Below are 14006 nucleotides of genomic sequence, written 5' to 3' on the forward strand. Positions count from 1 at the left end.
AGCCTTGGCTGCATTTGTTGACACCGTGGTATAGTTTTCGCTTAACACGGCGTGCTAGCCGTCAGTATTTAAACTACCACACACACACACACACACACACACACACACACACATATATATATATATATATATATATATATATATATATATATATATATATATATATATATATATATATAAACACAGAGTGAATAGCATGTACTTTTATAACTTCAGCTCGCTCCAAGTAGTGTAGTCGTGTTGAATTTACTACATAAACAGTGACGTGGCTCCTATGAAAACCTGGTTCTCAAATGTGGAGTGCATTTAAGGACAAAATGCACAGCTAATCGCTCACGGCCATGTGATCCATATTCCTTCAATTAACCCGAGCCATCCGTCAGCGTTGTCTTATTTATGATCTTTGTATTATAACTGCGACTTTCGCTGTGCTAAAGGTCGAAAAAGAAATCTGCACTGAGAAGTCTAAACGTTAGACAGCCGTCTCCTTTTACTTCCAAGTCATAAAGCGCTTTGTGCATGAGTCAAATTTAATGTTTTTATCTAGAAAATTGTTAAATTTCTAAGATTTGTGGCTTCAATATATTTGGTGACTGTTGAGTAATTGATTGTAGATCCCACATCTGACACATCTATCATCATCCCATGCTTTTAAGAGGAAACGTGACTTGTTTCACATTTTCAAACTGTCCAGTGAACTCATAATATCAAGACTATGTGAGAATGAACCTGCTTGTTTTGTTTGTCATCACTCATTGGCAGCATGACCATATTATTCAGCATAAATAGGGTGTAGTCCGTACCCGGGGGGGGAGGGAGGGGGGGAGTGCTGTATATAAATGAGCCGATTGGCTTTTCTGTTCTGGTCAGACTTTGGAATAAACCCTGATTAAAATTATTTGGCTTCACATTAGCTAGACACAACCGTATTTTTTTTTTTTCTTCTTCTTTGCACTGTGCAGGCAGTAATCCCCACAGACTAGGCACAGTGGGTGACAGACATTTGCAGACCTTGCTGGAGGTGTGTGTGTGTGTGTGTGTGTGTGTGTGGTGTTAGGAGTGGGGGGGTTGGCTTGCTGTGCATGTTCATTTGGGGCTTTCCAGCAGAAGTGAACTGATTTTAGTTGGGGCGGGGGCAGAGGGAGGGAGCAGGCGAGAGGGCAGGCAGGTCAGGTCTGGGTGGCTGGCCACCTGTCCAAATGATATCTCCAGATTCATGTGTGTTTTTCTGTGAGTGGGGGTGAGAAGGATGGGGCGGGTGCGTGAGAGGTTTAACAGAAAATTAAAGTGCCATAAGGCCATTATTTTTTTCAAATTTTTTTTTTTTCCACTTAGTGGCATACCTTGTTCGCTGTAACGGTTGGAGGGGCATCAGTGAGCCTAAACACACCCTGTTGCCCTCGTATACTGCTTGAGTGGTTCTGGTTTTACACTGGGAGGGGCTCTGTAACCACACACTTGTTAAAGAGTGTCGTGACTCCTCTGCTGCGTTGTAGAAAGGCTGCGGATGAAAATTTTTTTCTGTACTGTATGTTTGACTTTGCTGTCTCTAAAGGCGTCTGCTGAATTGTTGGGGAGCGGGCCAAATGTGCTCTGCCACTGGAAATCGGTGTGCCAGAAAACAAGAGTTTGTGTTCTGCCTCTAGATATCATCCTCATTGTGTTTGATGCTGGATATGCAGTACTGGATATGTTAGTCACTTATTAATTTGACAGTTGGCATTACGAATCAGGCTTTTAGCGCATACTTTGTTCAGCCCTAATGATTATCAGATACATTGGAAAAGACATGATAACTCATTCACTATTTCTATATCAGATCTCAAGCAGGCCTTAAAAATGTCTGAGTTTGTAGCTTCTTTCTTTCTTGAAGAAGAGGAGCTGCTGTTAGCTTGAATTTGTGTCAGTTACAGCCTATTCAGTTACTGATAATAAAGAGGTCTTTTGAAGTTTCCAGCAACATGTTCTTTACCTTAGTTCCCATGGGTGTATTTTCTAAGATAAACATGCAGCATTAAAAACTATGAATAGTCTTTTTATGTAAATGCACATTTTGCGGCCACATATTAACTAGGCTTGTACATCGAATTACTGAGTAGGAATAAGATAGCAGAGGCTAGGGCTGCAACTGAGAGTTATTTTCATTGTTGATTAATTTACCAATTAATCATCTTTTTGTCTCTGAACAGGGTTCTTCCTGCTTGTATTTAAAACAAACAAACAAAAATAGACTGCACAGACTTCTGTTCACTCAGGTAACACAGACCTTCAGCCTTAACTATATGTGCTTACTTGCATTGTTGGTGCCCCAAAAGTTGATTTTTGAGCCAGTTAAAAAGCCCTGTATGAAGTCTAAGAATATACACAAATATGTAAGTCATGAGTTCTTTAAATGCCAAAGCAAAAATATATATATGTCTGCAAATATATAAAATTATTAGCAGAATCGGCAGCTTGATCCTGTTAAGGGCCTGGGGGTGGGGTGGGGGGGTGTTTTTGGAGGCAGGTACAAGCAGCAACCTCACTCTGTTTTTACAGTACACACAATCTTCTCCCCTGGCTTAACACATTTATATGTGGCAACCAAAACACAAATTAGCTTAAAAAAAAAAGAGGACTGGCCTTTCTATGTACATGAAAAGCAAAAACCCAAAAAATGGACATAAATGGTGGTGTTTTTTTGTAAAATTTTTGCCCCTCCCGCCCTGCCAGAGAAACTGATTGTAATGGCTGAAAGAGCAGCACTGTTCACCTGGGATGATAAAAGCATGAATCACTTATTTCAACACTGCTCTGCCTTTGCTGTGCCCCAGGGGGACGAGATTCCATTTAGCTACCCCCCCCAATCCCTTTGCCAAAAAAAAAAAAAAAGAAGAAAAAAAAGAAGTCTTTCAGGCCAAAAGCCAAGCGTTTCTATGTTGGTGTAATGATACTGAGCCTGTCTTTGAGACACAAACTTGTATTTGTTTGGATGAGCGTGTGGTTTGAGATCTAGAGCTCTGTTCATCCAGTCAAGTGTGCACGTTTGAAGGAAAGTGCAGATGTACCTAGACATTAGTGTTGATCTGTGTGTGTGTTTGTGTGTGCGTGTGTGTGTGTGTGCGTGTGCGCGTGCACGCATACACACGTACGTGCATACACTCCCCAGGGTCCTCTCCTCTTCCCTGCTTCCTTTCATAAAAGGACAGATTCAGAGAGAGCAGCAGATGTCGAAGCGCTGACCTTTATGGTGGCAAAGGCTCGGGCTAGAGTTAAAAGACATGCCGAATTACTCCCACCCCCCAAAAGCAGCAGCGGCAGCCCCAGCCCCATGTCCACCTGCGCGCACACACACAGACACACAGGCATACTCTGCTACCTTAGCTGCAGCGCTCCTGGATAGGTTAACACTGGAGAGGATACAAGCTACCTGATCTGTGTGCCACCTCCAGATCCTGCTGCCTCCGCGGCTGCCTTCTATCCAGCCAGAGCTGTGAAAATCTTCAAAGTGTGTGGCATTAGGGGCTTACGAGCCAGGGGGGAAGCTGCACAGAAGTCACAGGCCAAAGCACCAAAGCAAATGTGCCACAGCCAGACATCTTTAGGGGGATTTATTTCTTGTGCACAGTAGCCTATTGTTTTGGAAGTTCATACATATCCATTACCTCACATGATTGAAATATTCCCCGAAGCCTATACTTTCTTTGAGAGTTCAGATTCAGCTTGTTTGTTTGAGTGACGATGTGCCTCTTAAAAGCCCCACACGCCCTGCTTGACTCAGTGTCTTGATTCTCTTGTTTCCTTATTCAGGCTGTTTGTGTGCGTCTGTCTCAGGGGAACAACCACAGGAGACACCCAGGGGGATAGAAATGCACATTTTTTTGTAATTTGGCCTGGATCACCGCCAGCTCAGCACTCCTCGGTCTTGGTCCTCAGCTACCAGAATAAGTGTGTGCAAACTACCCCGCACACACACTACACACATTTCCCTTCTGCTTATTATAAATGACTCTGTGTGTTTGACCTTTTTTAACCTAGGTGGAAGGCTGGGGGGGAAAAAAAGCCCAGGGCCTGAAAACAGGGTTGGATTCCTCATACAAAACCACAACAAGTGGGGCATTTATTTACTTGTACATTAGTCTGAGCTCTTTTTTTTCTTTCTTTCTTTTTTTTTTTTTTAATTGAAATCTCTGGCTTTTCCAAAAATTCTCACTGCAAGGATGAGATGGAACATTCTGATGTAAGTCTGAAGTCATTGTGGCTTTGAAAACAGTCCTGCCATCATATTTGATAGAGGCCCAACTCTTCTTGGTGGTGGTGGTGTTGTTAGCTAAGAAGTGAAGCAGAGGCCAAGAGTTGCAAGCAAACCAATAGCCAACACGAGGCGAATGCGACAGGCATCGGTACGTACCCCTCTGCTGATTCTTGTTTTGGAGAGGCTCTTTTTCACTTCCAGGAGAGCTTCCTCAGACCCGCAGTTTGCCTTTCCCTGCCCTTATTCCTTTGCTATTTGTAGTGATTACAGGCACGCCAAGGGAACGGTGGTTTCTACTGTGTCAGCACTTTTTGCCCCTGCTGTCCATCCACATTCAGGATGTTTCATTCAGAAAACATGAGCTGATTCCCCCTGTTTAACTCCTGTTTGCATTCACTCTGATTCAGTCAGCAAACTCCTACCTACTTCCTAAGCAGGAGCAGCTGAAACAGAGAGGAAAAATATTAGACTGAAAACTATGTCTTGTGTATTTGTTTCTCTCTCCCTTTTTGTTTTTCTTCCATAAAAGGGAAAAAAAAGGCAATAGGGAAGTTATCAAATTGGCTTTTGATTCTCAGCTGTAGTTTGAGGTGCTCAGAAACATTGTTTGTCTCGGTTTTGTCAGAGCGTTCTGCCTGCTCTCAGACAGCCGCACTTATCCATTCAGAGGAAGGGTAGAAATATACACAGGATCTCCCGCGTTGGGAAAGCCCCCCCCAGTGAAGCCACCTCCCACAGCTGTAAGCAACTGCCACTATTTCTGTATTAGATAAGAAGGGAGTGTCAAGCAGCAAGTCAGCCTGTAGTAAACCTTTCACAAACAAATGTTAGCATATTCATGGGTTTATGATGCAAGGTCTGTTGATAGCTGCATAGCAGCATCTCACTCCTGTTTGTGGTGGATGATTAATCTTTGCAAATCTTTTGAATGAACAATTCAAAAGACACATCAGTTTGCTTTTGTACTGTCAGTGATGCAGTTTGTATGTATAGTTAAGCCATCAAGCTTTTTTTCTTTCTCTTTTTTTTTTTTTTTTTTTGAAGAACTATGCTCAAAACATTGTATTGCATGATTTGTAGCATGTGTTTAGCATGCGTTATGGGGCTACCTGATTATTTAATGAGATGATTAAGGGTTGCTTCTCGCAAGCTGGCAACAAAATGTAGGTTGGGTCAGGGCAAACGGATATACAAATGCTCGACTGAAATAATGTGTAATAGGGCTGCAAATGGGCATTATACATTTGATTATAAATTGAGCATTTATAAAAATTAGACATTCAAATGTGAAAATGAATAACTTTTGGGGAGGGGGTATGTCATACCCCATGCTCGAGAGACAGGGGTGAATGATAGAGCCTACTGTAATTAGTGAATATTAGTGTGTGGATATCAGCTGAGCAGCTGAAGCAAGTTATAACATTTGTGTGGTTCTTGTTTTTATAGTTCTTTGTTCTTTAATGTGTAAATAACAGTAAGCTAATTACATGCATGAGCTGGGTTAGTGGTTATAGCTTGTATCCAAAAAGCCACCTTAATAATGCAAAACTCTCCAGTGCTTAGACCCATTGGGGAGAGGAGGACAATGTGTGCATAATGGGTTTGATTTTGTGTGGGGTATTTGAACAAATCATTCAGTGTGATTTGGTTGGGAAGGGTCTGGAACATATTGTACACTCTACTGGAAATGGTCTTCGTGACTTAGGCTCGGAAGCTACCTGGTTAGGCCCGTTGTTAGCAGTGAATGTCCAATCTTCCTGCGCTGCGACATTTGCGTTCTCATATGTACATCTGTTGGATTGGTCCAGGAAAGTTTAGGGCTTTGATGCCTAATTTCAGCAACATTAAAAATATAATTTAATCATTGAAACCTCTGATTGAAGTGAACTGTTTCAAATGGCTCTTAAAGACACTCAGTATTTATAATCTGCAGTGTTTAACTCTATCCATTAGGTTGTGCTCCATTTTGACTTGTCAGTGTGTTTTTTACTGTTACACTAGCAAGCAAGTCTGACTTTTTTGTTTGTCTCCCAGCTAATCAGCTAGTATATTGGTCTCCAGGAGCATCTCTAATATTTTTCATGTTTTTGAACCCAAGTTGGCATTCAGAGATGCCACTGCTGGCATTCGCATGAGGCAAGTGATGGCAAGAGAGCGTGTAGGGAGAGTAATCAAGTGTCAGGAAAATAGCAGAGATTGGAGATCTGGGATTCCAGGAAAGGCAAACTGTTATCTACTTGTTTTTTTTTTTTTTGCACTGTCTGATTGTTTAACTGAGGCTGCTGGAGAGTTTTACTGAAGAATCTGCCTGGTGGCATTCCTGTGGCCATTGACGTCAGGAGGTTTTGGCCTTTGCTTAGAATCACAATGAAGTAATGGACATGTGTATCGTATTCTGGAACGGTATATTGATTGTGGTTTAGGAAACAATGCTTCCCCCCCTCCTTTTTTCCTGGTTCATGTTGTGGTCGATCATCTTGCGCTTGTGGCTGCATTTTGAAGTCCTCCACCATTGCCATCATAATGGAAGCACTGCTGAAGAAAGTATGTGAGGTTTCCCATGAGCTCATGGAAGGAAACAAACTTGCTTTTTTTTTTTTTTTTAATTCTTTCAAATCGACAGGTTTTAAAAAGTCAACGTTTCTCCATTTTTCACTACTGGATTTTTTTGGGAATTGGATCTCAGTGATCCCAATCTGAACACTTGCCTCTAAGTGTCAGACAAATGAGCCAGACTTTGCTTTATCATGCACCGCTCTGTACGAGTAACTAATGAATTCCACATTATTACTTTTTTAATCATAAAATCGTAAAAGAGAATAATTTTTTCCTTTGTGTGTGTGCATGGCGTAGATTCTTGTGTCACATGTTTTTAATGACAGTGCAGCCTGTTTTGGAAAGATGTTTTGAAGAGGAACAAGTAGCAGGAACAACGTCCCCTTTCCCCAACACGACAACAACAGTGAAACCAGACGGCAGACTGGAGCTGACAAAAAGTCATTGCTGAACTGCAAGCGTACACACAGGCACACTGAGCTTTCTCCATTTAGTTCAGTTTGCAGCAGATCATCTCGCAGCCTGTGAGCTAAAGGTCATTTCTCGCTCTCCCTCGCTCTCTGGTTCTGCCAGGAATTCTATTTTTTCCTCTTGTTGCAGCGCAGCAAAGTCCTTTGGGTGGTTTTTGAGGCAAGGGCAGGGCAAGAAGACAGTGGTTAGTTTGCCTGAGCTGATAAATGCCCAGAAACTGAGCTTAATTTTGGACAGCCCCAATTTAAAAGGCAGACATGTACACTGGAGAGATGCAGTCACATACATCATATTGGTTTTACATCACCAATTAGTCATTTAAATCATCTTACAAACAGGCAACTAAAGGGCGTTTGGAGTGCAATGGATTATTATTTGACAATGGGGAAAAGGGAGTGATAAGTTCTTTTAAAACAAATAATTGCCCAAGCAGTTTTGTCGTACATTAGCGTGGCTTAATTAGCTTGAGGTGTTGGCTGGATATTTACAGACAGCATCTAGCATTGTAGTTTTCCCATGGTTTTTATAAAATCAGTCAGACAGTGACTTGGGAAACTAATTTACTGATTTAATGATAATGGGGTGGAAAAAAGTTAGTCACAGGCTGACTGGCAGCCTTTTTCTGGTTGCAGCAACTCCAGTGTCAGGACAATGTTGGCACTGGAGAAAATAAGTGTCGGCTGGGTGCAGTCTTTATCATGGCATCAACAACTAATTTATAAATTGGGATTTATTCAGCAGGTTTGATAGGTAAATGCACCGTTGCTTTCAGAGATGGTAGCTGGTCATTTTGTGCTACTGTTTACATTACATGCTGTGTGTGTGTGTGTGTGTGTGTGTGTGTGTGTGTGTGTGTGTGTGTGTGTGTGTGTGTGTGTGTGTGTGTGTGTGTGTGCAGTTCTACGTCTTTTTATTCCTGTGCAAACTCCTGTAGTGCAAGTCAAGCCTGAGATGTTTTGGCAAATGTTAGTCACAAGGCCACTAGACCTGTTTTTATGGTGAGGCCATAGGGTGCGCGCTCAGGAAAACAAAATTATATAGCATTCAGTTGGCTGGATGTTATGAAATGCCTGGCTCTGTTGGGGGTTTCATATGCTTCAGGGTGAAATGCAAAATATATAAAGGTTGTTCTGTGTGATCATTGCCTGGTTAAGATAAATGAGATTGAATTTCAGTAAGGAGGCAACAGGGTGCTGTAGTTGTAAAAGCAGATCTGTGACGGCAAGCATCTGCAGAAGCCTTTAAGATCCAGCCTAGTCGATTTTGTGCTCTGAGCTTTGTGGAATACTATAAGTAATCATCCAAAATATTCATTATGCTTGAGGAGTTTTCAGTCATTTTTAAAAGGTTCAGGAGAACCAAAGGATGAATTCAAGCTTCCATCATATTCTTCAGCATATATTTTCTTGATTACTTGATTGTTTTGTTTATTGAAAAGCTGCTTTCAGCTGCCCCTTTATTCACACGGAGTTGCCACTGTGGGTAGCTTCACATATTTGATTTGTTGCAACCCCAAAGGGATTTGTGTCATCTTCTGGTCTTCAACCAGAGGCCTTTGGTGTGTTAGGCGAATGTGTAAACAACTACATTATGGAGCCACTATTGTTATGTCTCTGTAATGAGAGCAAATGTCCAGGTGTATCCATTGTTGTTTTCATGGTGTAGTCGTCAACACATTTGCCTAATGGTTGAGTTTATTTGCCCACGTGTTAACTTTAAAAATAATGGAACTCTTAAGGGTTTGAAACTATCACGCTTGAGTATAAGCTGGTCTGTTTGTACCTCCCAGCTTCAAGCAGCAATGCAGGTAAAAGTGTGACCTTTGCAGAGCAGTACTGTGTCAACACATGTTTTTTTTCTTTTTCTTTCTTTAAAAAAAAAAAAAAAAAAAAAAAGTCACAGTTCACACATGTAAAAGACTTCTCACAGCAACCAGTGTGGTTAATGTTCTTCACCAGATCAGCTACCTGCTCCCTCGCTAAAGCCTGCACATACAGTAGTGCTGCTGTGGTTGATCTCCACTCCTCAGAATACCTCCTCCCTGGGTTCCCATTCGTTCCAGCAGTGAGTCAACTCAGCGGAGAAGGAGAAGGGAGCGGGAAAGGGTGGTTCATTCAAGGTTCAAGTATCCCTTGCCTCGTCCCCTCTCTTCTCATTCCTGACAGTCTCCCCCAAGCGCATGACCCGTCTCAACCCCAAACCCCAGCCGTTCTTTGTGGTTTCGCTTGGCTATAGTCACACTTGTCGCTGCTGTGGATTTTCTGTTTATTTATTTTTTATCATGAACGTCTAATTCTGTAAGATCAGATTGTTGTTTGTCTTTGCATTTGGCCTGATTTATTTATTTATTTATCTTCCTTGTGTTGTATGTGGTATTTCCATTTCCCTCCATTCGTTTCAGTTAACCTAAAACTAAATGCTGGTGTGGTTTGATTGTGACGTGATTGGGTACTTTCTTTGCTGTGAACTTTCCCCTTTTATTTTAGCGTGTAGAGAAATGCTTTAATTCCAGCCACACAGAACTGGATAGTGAAAAATCCTGTCAAAATGATCACACTCTTATTAGGATTGTGCAAGCAGAATGCACAATGTTATCTGCTCTTGGTTTGCTTCACAATGGCAGCGACATTTTACTACCAAGCTAGATTAAGAGTTCAAAGACGTTGGTTTCTTTGAATTTCATTCACACATTAACCAGGCGTCTTAAAGCTCTGACATCTTTGCAGTACTTCACAGTTTTTGACTCGCGTTTCCTGCCCCGTCTGTCTTCCTGAATAGAGGTCACTGTTGACTTTTGGTCTTAAAATGTGCATTAAATCTCTACACTGTTGTCCCTACTTCCCTTCTTCTTCATGCAAACTGCTGTTAACAACCATAAATGGCGTACTCTTCAGTTTATCACAGCTCACGTCTCTTTTGCACGCTGTTGAAAAAGGCCCCTGCAGAGCACAGTGAGGATTATGATTTTAAGATTTTGTGTCTTAATTGGGGCACCCCCCCCCCCCCCCCCCCCCCCCTTTGGAAAGCTGTCGCATTATGTTCTCGCACATGGCTCATAGAATTGTTAATTGTTTAGCACAGAGATTTTCATTAAGGCAGCTAATATTGAGGAAGCACTGGAGATTTGTACTTATTTGGCACATATCCACAGTATTCCTGACTTCGCGCATAATACCCATAATTCATAGCGGAAGCCGGTATTTTACTTCCACTTGTGCTGTTGTTTACGGTTGCGGGCTTACACGCTTGCCGTTCATTTAAACATTTTGACACTGCAGTTTCTTTTACCTGGCGTAAATGGTACCACATCAGAGGTGGATACATTGCAAGGATGTTTTAAAAAGCAGCGAGGACAATTCTTTAACAGTGCCTCACCCGTCACTTCTCACTGACTGGGTGGATGACATGGAATTATGGCCTGAAGTCAGCTACATCGACATTATCAAATACCTTGTTTTTTCCGAAGGTGTTGATGGCGAGGAATCACATAATTATAAGAACACCAGATTACCTTCAAAGCAATAAAATCAATAAAGTAATGCTGAACAAACAAGGCAACGTTATTTTCTTTAAAGCAGCTGTAGAGCCGAGCCAGAGCATCGGCCAAGTTAAGCACTTAGCATGGGTCATGCTAAGGGAAAGTGGAGTGGTGGAGACAGCCAGCTGTTCCTGTATTGCCGATTAGGGAAATCATGTAGTGTTGCGGCAGCTATTCTGTGGAAGGTATATCACTTATCTGGATATCAGAGTGTTCAGATCACTGAAACAGAAACACTGGACTGGCTGAAGGCTGTGATTGGGGAGACACGCAGCTGTCATCTTGCTAACTGCTACGTGTTTACATGTGGAAGCCAGTGTTGATGCTTTGTGTAGGCTGTATACTGTAGTGTCACACTATAAGTAAAATATAAATAAGTAAAAAGTAAAATATAAGAGGCTGTACATTAAAGGAAAACTTAAAACATAAGTAAAAATACTGTAATAGGATGCGCAACTGGGTAATATAATTTTGGGGAAAAAGAACAAATTTACAAAATAAAATAATTTGAAAAAATGTACAAACTGATGTAGTGACAACCAACAACAGCACAAGTTGAACCCGAGCTCATGTTCCAACTAATAAAGCTGCCCGTTACAGCACAAAGTAACCGAATTTTCTCATTAATTCTGGCTCTGAGTTTGGGTGACCGGAATTATAAAACTGTACAGCGTAAGTAGCAGTCTGTCATGGCAGCCTACGTGTGCTCTTATAGGAACCAGTGGATAGCGGTCAGACTACCTGCTGAGTTTGCCAGAATCCGGCCCTGCTTCTTCAAGAGGGTCATGGCGCAGAACACAGCAATCGCACTAGCCAAATGAACTGCGCTGGGGTGTGGGGTCAAATTTGCTCTGGCACAGTATGGATTGCCAAGCATTTTTTTAAGATGCAAGCTTAAAACCGTTAACTGCATCTTGGTACCCTACTGTTCTTGTAAAAACAAGATTAAAAAAAAAGTTTAAAAGAGAAAAAAAGAATCAGTACCTGTTTCACCTTGGGCTGTCTGGGGGATATCTGTCCACTTTTGTTTCCTTGTAGGCATTCATTGTTATATGTGAAGGAGGTTTACCATGATTCAGTGCCTGTACTCTGGTATAGCCTACGTGACTTTCCCCTCATGCTGGAAGTAAGGTTTTCTCCCGTTCCCTGGTGTCCCTCTATCCATCTCTCTCTCTGTACGCAACAGTGTGTCTGCATGGAAGAAGTAGCAAGAGCTGCACCTATGCTCTGCTGTTCACCTGTATTGTGTTATGAGGGATGGATAGTGCTTTGTTGACAAAGTAACACCCACCGGGTGGTCGAATAACCTTTCATGCAGAAACCCTGCTGTTTCCTTAATGGGCCACAGCTCCAGCTCTTTCACATCTGACCTAAGATATTTAACCCTCTGCTCAGCAGCACTGTGTTTCCTATTGAATTTTTAAACTGAGGCAAATCAGTTTGGTGATGAATTTCTTGTAGATCCACTGTGACTGGTCCGGAGTGTCGGGTTCAGTTAAGGACGCATGGTTATTTGAGGATGGGGTGAAGACAGGTGGCAGGCAGTATAGAGGAGTCAAAGGAGAATTCATTAAAGATAGCATGAACATTAAGGGTTTTTTTTGTGTGTGTGTGAGTGAGTACAGGTTGGCTCTGCAGCACACACTGGAAATTTCATTATTTCGTTTTCAGGCCTTTATTATTTATATGTAAAGTAATGGAGTATGTATTTTCTGAGTATGTTCCAGCCTCTGTGCCAGATTACCCTCATAAAAACTGTACAGTTGGTGTGCAAGTAAGTGTACGTCTGGATGTCTTATTGATTGTGTGCCAGGCCAAGAGTTTAAAAAAAAAAAAAGTCTGTCCATATGGAGCATTGATGTTGGAGAGTGCGGTCAAGAAGGAGAGAGATGTAGGGAAGGAAAATGAAGGGAGGGAGGAAACGAGAGACACGACGAGAAGGCCTTTTCTTTGGCTTTTCTGCCTCTGTCATTAAGCTCTCCCATGTCAGAGACAGATGGAGCTGGTGCCTTGTGTGTAAATGTGCATGCAAGCACATGCAAGTGCAGGCTGATGTGACCCACCCAACTACACGCACACACACACACACACAAACACACACACACCACTGAGCCCTGCCCTTGATTCTGCCCCCAGCGGGGCGTCTCGGGGCAGCTACCAGACTTCTGCCATCTGCAGCAAGTCAGCCTTGAGGGTCGGACAGCTCATCAGCAGTCGGTTAACTTAGTCAGGTCTCTGATTCTTCTTGCATCTGCTCAAGCAACATAAAAGTTTTTGCTCATTTATTTTTTTGTGATTTTTGAGCACACTGTAATTTTCACTGATTTGATGAAGTGATGTTTGACTAATTTTAGTTTGGGGTTTGCCGCACCACCTCTGTCAGCATCACGTTGTGGGGCCTATTAAGGACCACCACTGAGGTGTCTATAATGTAGCTTAAGATTTAAATGCTTTGGCACAGATGACCAAACGTGTACTCAGAATCTGACTGAGCAATGCTTGAAATGCTGTTTTGCATCAGTGTGAGAATATCTACAGGGAATGGTCGATAGTGAGGGGACGTCATATGTGCTGCCTCCTGCGTACTCTACCCAGGCAGCACCCTCTGCCAAACCAGATGGAGTATTTCCAGTAAGTGAGAATGAGACTGAAGCAGAATATCTCCTGTGCTACACGTCAGGAAGCCATCCTCTGACACTCCTCTGACCAAATCTCCTGGCAATGCCTGAAGTTGCAAGTTTGAATTATCAGTGTAGTGCCTCGCCTTGACTGCCTTCACAGTAACAATTTATTTATTTTTTGCGTTGATTAAATATGTGCATGTGTGTTATAGAAGGATTAATGTTTACACTCAGTGATTGTTAGAACTGTGCAACAGTGTATGTCGGGGCTGTGACATTGGCACGCAGGCATTATTATTTTTTTTTTTTTAAAGTAGGCTGTGAGGACTAATGCAGCCGGCGGGCTTAAATTTCCACATTTCTCACTTAACTTTAGTGCCCTCCACACCTTTGTGCACATCCACTTGCTTGGTGAGACTTGTTATTTCCAGCTATTTTTCATCTCTGTCTGGTCTTGAAGTTTTTGAAAACGTGTCATACACAGGTAACGAGGAGCTCAGTTTCTCAATCGCAGTCTGCTCTTGTCTTTCAGATGGTGCTGAGTTTTGGCTGAGCTTCACTAAGTTCACTAACTTCAGGGCATGTT

General features: G+C 42.2%; 1 protein-coding gene across 1 annotated transcript in view; it reads left to right on the top strand.

Moving 5' to 3' along the window:
• Positions 1 to 14006, top strand: part of rbpjb (recombination signal binding protein for immunoglobulin kappa J region b) — a 53858-nt gene that overhangs the window by 871 nt on the left and 38981 nt on the right. The window lies entirely within an intron of this gene.

This window comes from Archocentrus centrarchus, chromosome 18, assembly GCF_007364275.1.
Source record: "Archocentrus centrarchus isolate MPI-CPG fArcCen1 chromosome 18, fArcCen1, whole genome shotgun sequence".
In the NCBI taxonomy this organism is placed as follows: domain Eukaryota; kingdom Metazoa; phylum Chordata; class Actinopteri; order Cichliformes; family Cichlidae; genus Archocentrus; species Archocentrus centrarchus.